Raw genomic sequence first — 7,521 nt, 5'->3', positions numbered from 1 at the left:
TCTAGTCCTTATGTTCCTGAGATTTAGTGACTCACTAGAAATGTGGAGTCATCAAGGCAGTGTGGAGCTGAAATAAAGTAAGGATGTATGTCATTTGGAAGAGTGCTTTCCTAGAATGGTTGAAGTCCTTGGGTTCTGTCGCACCACCACATAAACTGGGTATAGTAGCCATACTTGTAATCTCAGCGGTTGAGAGGACCAGAAACAGAGTCATTTTCAGTTACATAGTAAATTTTGGCCAGCTGGAGATACATAAGATCCTGTAACACACACACACACACACACACACACACACACACACACACACACACACACACACAGAGAGAGAGAGAGAGAGAGAGAGAGAGAGAGAGAGAGAGAGAGAGTTACATAGATGAGTGAAATAGTATTCAATATCCAGAAATAAACCCATACACTCATATGCCTGTGGCCATTTTCTACAAAATTGTCAAGACAATTTGTTAAGGCAGCTCAATGGTAAAATATCAGTCTAGTTATCCTTGATGAGATAATTGGTTCACCACCTCGTATCATGCTCAAAATGCATCAAAGACTTGTATGTAAGAGCCAGATCTATTAAACTGTTAGTTGAAAATATAACCACACACCTTTGTGTATTTGAACCAAGCCATGCCAATATAGATATTCCGTCCAAAATAAAACAAAAAGCCTTTGTCTTCAAAAGGTAACATCAATAAACTGAAAAGAAAACCCACAGAATGGGAGAAAATATTTGTATTGCCTAGTAGTTAAGAATATAGTATCAAGAAGGAATGAGGCTTTCATTTGTAGAAACAGATAAAGAACTTGATTTGGAGAGGGTGTTGTGTAGAGGGCTTAGCTGCACACTCACTATTTGTAAAAGATGGCTTGAAGTCCTCACCCTCCTTCCTCTATCTCTCAAGTTTTGTGAGTACAGGTGTGCACCACCACACTCCGCTAAATGAGCCACCTTAAGAGATGAAGGATTTCAATCAACACTTCTCAACGAAAAATACACAGATTATCAAAGAGCACTAGAAAAGATGCTTGCCATTGGCTTTTAGAGAAAATCAAAACCATAATGAGACACTGTTTCACACACTCCAGGATGGCTATAATAACACTTTAAAAAAGATGGTCAGCTGCAAGGGTAAGTGTTGTAAGGACAGGGAAAAACTGGAGCCTTCACACATTGTTGGTGTGGATGCAAAATGGTGCATCATTCTTGTAAAATAAAACCATACAATATTAAACATCAATGTGGCAGTCTCACTCAAAAGCTATATACTCAAAATTGAAAACATGTATCTACATGAAACTTGTATGTAAATGCTTACAGTCACCTTCATAAGAGCCTACTAAGATAGTCAAAATAACACAAAGAGAAAAATGAGTTAAACGTCTTTCAACTGATGATTGAGAAAACGTGACATGGCTCTACAAAGGAATAGTACTTAGATGTTAAAAGCAATGGAGCCCCAGTCTGAAACACAGATTGACAACATTGTGCTACATGAAAAAGTCAGTCCTGACAGGCTATATATCCTGTGTCACCATTTATATGAAACATTCACCAGAGACAAATGCAAAGAGGCAAGATTACTGGTTGTGTAAAGCTTGGAAGAGAGGGTAGGGTGGGCAAAAGAACAACTGCCAGATGGTATGGATTATTTTCAAGATGTGGCAAATACATTCTAAAATTGACTGTGGTTGTGACTACAGAATTCTATTAATCCTCCAGTTCACAATGATACACTATCAGGTTAGGTGTCTGTAACCTATGAATTGTATCTCAATAAACAAACTCTAGTGATTGGAAATTCAGGACCACATGGCTTTTCACATGAATTCTAGTAGTTATTTAAGGAATCATTATCAACTTTACATAAACCTTTCCTAAAAATAGAACACGAGGAAAGGTTTCTTTTTATTTTATGAGACTAGCATTATTTTACAATCAAAATCATCAAAGAATATGATCAAAATACCTTGTGTGAAAAATTTTAATATTTTTTTAAATCACCAAGTACCTTAAAAACAGATTAATGACCAATATTAATTATTAATATAGATAAAAGCCCTTAACAAAATAGCTCTCTTCTGTTCCTAGCTTGTTGATACTTGAGAAAAGCCATCTAATAATTTCATAAGTGTTAAATTGTCAAATAATTTTAGTGTGAATTAATAGCATGAAAGATTTCATTAGTCTATCCATATAATGGCTTACATTGGTTGCTTTTCAAATGTTGAACCAATCCTTTATTCTTAGAAATTTAGCCTATATAAGATTCTTTTTATATAATACAGAATTCAAGTTGTTATTATTTCACTGAATATTGTTTCATACAATTACATGAGGCATGGGTAGGCTTTCTTTCTATGTATGTGGCAAAACCATAAGATGTAGTATTATTTGGCTATAATCATGGGATACATAATACCTCATATATGAACCATGAAAGTATGATGCTACTAAAGGAAGCCAGCAAAGAAAATACATTATATCCTTCAATCATGAAATGACCTGAAAAGAGAAATTGTATATAGATCTGGGGCAAATTACTGGTAGTTAGGTGTTGAGAGGACAGATGTGATAAGAGAGTGAGAGCACATGACACAAAGCTTTGAAATGATGCAAATGTCCCCAAACTGAAACTTTTAAAGGATGAATTGTGAAGATATTGGAATTACAGAACAAGTAAAATGAGTAAAATAGACTCACATCCAGATGTGATGGCACAGCGGTAATACCAGCACCTGAGTAGTGGAGACAGAACTCTTAAGCTCACCTGTCCTTGAGTACATAGCAAATTCAAGGCTATTATGGGGTGTGAGAGACCTGGGAGGGGGAAGGGGAGGTTGGAAGGAGAAGGAGGAAGGAAGGTAAGGAGGGAGGGCAGACAGGAGGAGGGGGGAGGAATGAGGAGGGAGCAGGGGAGGGGGCAGGGGAAGAGGGAGTGTGAAGGAGGGAGAGAATGCTCCACAGGCCTGGCATGAGGAAGATGGCAGAATAGGAAATTCCAGACCCTAGTTTCCCCATGCAGACATTGACTTAACAGTTCCCAGTTACCCTGTAAGAAAGCCATAAAATAGTCAAGAGATTGCTGCCAATGGAAAGACAGGTACATCGAAAGCTGGTAGGGAAAATTGTGGTACTCACCAGAGCTCTGCCTCTTAAAATAGCAGGTGCAGTTGGGAAGCAACACTCGGGTACTTAGTTCTATCTAAATAGGCAAAGAGACTGGAAGATGAAGCCAATATTTTGGAGGAGCTGCCTAGGACAATAGTTTCTGTCTTGATTAAAGCTGAGTGCCAATAAGACTTGAGTGCCAAGTTGGAGGCTGCTACAGATGTTCACGCTGTGATATGCAGTACCACAGATAGATACTAGGTGGCGCTCCAATACCGTGTGTTACTGGAGCACTCAGATAGATGCACTACTACAGCTGGACAGGAGGTGAGCAGAGACCCACAAAGATTAGGAGCAGCAGATCAGGCTAAAAACAAACAAACAAACAAAAGCAAACAAAAGCAAACAAAACAGAAAACCAACAATAAAATGAAAAAATCTTTAGGAGAAGAAATTTAATCTCCAGTTAGATACATACTGGAGAACATTCTCCATGCATGAAGGCAGTCTGGAAAGACTAGGGGAATGGAGCGTTCTTCCTTGCTTATCTATCTATCTATCTATCTATCTATCTATCTATCTATCTATCTATCTATCTATCTATCTATCTATCATCTATCTATCATCTATCTATCCTCTGTCTGTCTGCCTATCTATCATCTATGTATCATCTATCTATCCTCTGTCTGCCTATCTATCTATCTCTATCTATCATCTATCTATTTATCTATCATCTATCTATCCTCTGTCTGCCTGCCTATCTATCTATCTATCATCTATCTATCTATCATCTATCTATCGATCATCTATCTATCTATCATCTATCTATCCTCTGTCTGTCTGCCTATCTATCTCTATCTATCTATCATCTATCTATCCTGTCTGCCTATCTCTATCTATCTATCTATCTATCTATCTATCTATCTATCTATCTATCTATCATCTATCTTCTGTCTGTCTGCCTGTCTGCCTATCTATCATCTATCTTTTGTCTGTCTGCCTGCCTATCTATCTATCTATCTATCATCTATCTATCCTATGTCTGTCTGTCTATCTATCTCTATCTATCTATCTATATATCTATCATCTATCTATCTATCTATCTATCTATCTATCTATCTATCATCTATCTATCATCTATCTATCCTCTGTCTGCCTATCTCTATCTATCTATCTATCTATCTATCTATCTATCTATCTATCTATCATCTATCCTCTGTCTGTCTGCCTGTCTGCCTATCTATCATCTATCTTTTGTCTGTCTGCCTGCCTATCTATCTATCTATCTATCATCTATCTATCCTATGTCTGTCTGTCTATCTATCTCTATCTATCTATCTATCTATCTATCTATCTATCATCTATCTATCATCTATCTATCATCTATCTATCCTCTGTCTGCCTATCTCTATCTATCTATCTATCTATCTATCTATCTATCTATCTATCTATCTATCTATCATCTATCCTCTGTCTGCCTGTCTGCCTATCTATCTATCTATCTATCTATCTATCTATCTATCTATCTTCTGTCTGTCTGCCTGTCTGCCTATCTATCATCTATCTTTTGTCTGCCTGCCTATCTATCTATCTATCTATCTATCTATCTATCTATCTATCTATAATCTATCTATCCTCTTTCTGTCTGCCTATCTATCTATCTATCTATCTATCATCTATCTATCTAGGACAAAGCCTCAGAAGATAACAAAACATGCAAGGCAATAGAGATAATGACTCATCACGAGAACAAATCAAATATCTGAAAACAGACTGTAAAAAAAAAAAGATGCATGTAGGTCCAGGTAAATAATTCAAAACTATTGTCATAAACTAAACAGAAAAACTCACCCTAGGCTTACAACACCAGTCTTCACTGGAAATATAAAAGAGTCAGTGAACTTGAAGATAGGATGTTCTAAATTGCCTAGTCAGAAGAGAAAAGGAAAAGAAAATAATGAAGAAAATGAGTGTAGTTGACTAATCATGCATCCCATGTAACAACATACACATTATGTAATGACTAGAAAGAAAAGGACAAAAGATGGGAACGGAGAGGCTCTTTGATGATCTAATAGCTGAAAATGTTTCGAATCTGAAAACACACATACACAAAGGAATATCAAGTAATTTCGATTCAGATATCTACACTGAGACACCATAATCACACCATCAAAGCTCACAGAGAATCTTGAAAGCAGCAAGAAAAAAAAATGACTCATTACATATAGCTGAGTTCCCATTACATCATTAGCAGCTTTCTTCTCAATAGCATCTTTGCACTATAGAAGGTAGTAGAATACTAAGAGAAAAATGACTAACTGTATCTGTGGACTACCGATGAAGCTCAGTTGGTAGAGTCCTTTCTTAGCATGTACTAAGAGCTGGCTCCCTATATCCACTATCACAGAAACTGGGCATGGTAGTGCATCTGTAATTCTAGCACTCAGTTAAGTGGAGACAGAAAGACCAGAAATTCAGGGTTATCCTTAGCAGCAAGGGATTTTTGAGGCCATCCTGGGCTATGAGACACTGTCTCAATGAGTAAGATGAAAAGTATAATAGCTGGGGAAACTGTTCTTCAGAAATGAAGGAGAAAATTAAAACCTTTCCACGTAAACAAAAGCTGAAAGATCTCCTCACAGAAGAACACCCAAGAAATGCTTCAAGGAGTAAAATTCTTCTCATCACTTCCCAAAAGCACCAAAAGGAGACTAAGCTTTCAACACATTAGATTTTCTGGGGGGAAAGGATATTCCTCAATCAAACCAGGATAAATAATGTCGCCTAGGTGTCTCAAAGAGCAGTGAAATTATAAAAGTTGAAGGTGATTACGGATACCAAGGAAAAATCATCTTCTAGACACAGTGAGGCACAGAGGCTCATACATGCAACTCATATGCTCATACATATGTCAGTTCATACATGCAACTGCTCTGGTGGGTCCAGAGAACACTGTTTGCTTGTGCTCGTTCACCACCTCCAGCTCTTAGGCCTTCTGTGCCTTCTTCCACGATGACCTCTGGAGGAGAAGCACTTTCAGTACACACGGTCCATTTACGGCTGGACTTGCTGTATTCTTTTAGTGAATTTTAATTTTTTAATCGAGTCATTGTACTTTCAACTCTAAAAGTTTGTTTTGTGTTTTAAAAACATAGTTACCTGGACTTTATTGATTTGTTTAACCATGATTTCTTTACAGATTTATAATGGCAATCTCAAAGTCTTATTTTCTTAAACACATTATCTGGCCACTCTTTAACACAGTTTCTTTCCTGCGTATGTTTCACTCTATCTTTGGTTTGGTTTTGGCTATCTCATTGGTTTTACTGGAAATTGGACATTTTATGTATATACCATATATTCATTATCCACTTACTGGACATCTAAATTTTTGTTTTTGTTTTTTGTTTTTGTATTTACTATCTGCTGTGAATAGAGTGGCAACAAACCTAGATGTGGAAGTATTTCTGTGGAGGGCTATAATGTACTTTGGGAGTATGTCCAGGAATGGGAGTTCTATTTCTAGTTTGCTGAAAAACCTCCAGCATTATTTCAAGTTTACACTCCCACCAACAGTGTAGAAATATTGCTCTTTCCCACACATATACCAGCATTTGTTGGGATTTACAATCCTAATTTTGACCATTTTTATTTGAGTGGGGTGGAATCTTAAAATAATTTTAACCTGCATTTAGCCATTTGCCTTTCTTGTTTTGGGATCTTTTTTTTTTTGTAACTACTTAAGCAGTCTTTAATGAAATCCGGGCATGAGATGTCTCTACTCCTGCATCTTCTCGATCATTTCTTCCTTGTATTTGTCCTTCTCCTTTCCTACTTGCCAGGACTTGGCTTTCCCCTCCGGGATCTTCTTACGGTCTTTGTCCAGCTTTAGCCTGGTGATGACCCACCTTGCTGGGGTGGAGGCCCACATGGGCAGTTGCGCCATTAATGTAGACGACGTATTTCTTCCTGTACACTTTGACTACCTTGCTCTTCTGCTGGCCTTTGTAGTATCCTTGAACGACCTGAACTTCATCATCATTTCAAATGGGCACAGACCAAACATTCTACTTCTGTCCCAGCTCTTTGGAAAGGGGCGAGGACATGATCTTTCTCCAAATGTGGGAAGGTGCATTGAAATGCCTTTGCAGTTCTTGCTTCGGTCAGAAGTCACGAAGGGATTGAACTTCATTTTGGTGGCTGTGATCCACCCATGGGCGCAAAAGGCTTGAGATCTTTTTAAATGAGTCGTTTGTTTTCATAATGTTTAGATTTATAGGTTCTTTGTCTATTTTAGATAATAATCCACCATCCAATGTATAAATGGAAAAGAGTTTCTTCCAGTTTGTCATGCAACCTCTTTACTTGTTTGACAGTTCCCTTAGCTGCATAGAAGCTTCTCACAA

At 37.5% G+C, this 7,521-nt stretch overlaps 1 pseudogene; it reads right to left on the bottom strand.

The window, feature by feature from the left end:
• Window positions 1-6,893: 6,893 nt before the first annotated feature.
• Window positions 6,894-7,307, bottom strand: LOC127675372 (60S ribosomal protein L26-like 1; annotated as a pseudogene).
• Window positions 7,308-7,521: the final 214 nt, after the last annotated feature.

Source organism: Apodemus sylvaticus, chromosome X, assembly GCF_947179515.1.
Source record: "Apodemus sylvaticus chromosome X, mApoSyl1.1, whole genome shotgun sequence".
Classification (NCBI taxonomy): domain Eukaryota; kingdom Metazoa; phylum Chordata; class Mammalia; order Rodentia; family Muridae; genus Apodemus; species Apodemus sylvaticus.
The sequence above is the reverse complement of the archived record's forward strand: the minus strand, read 5'-3'. Positions and strand labels throughout refer to the sequence as shown.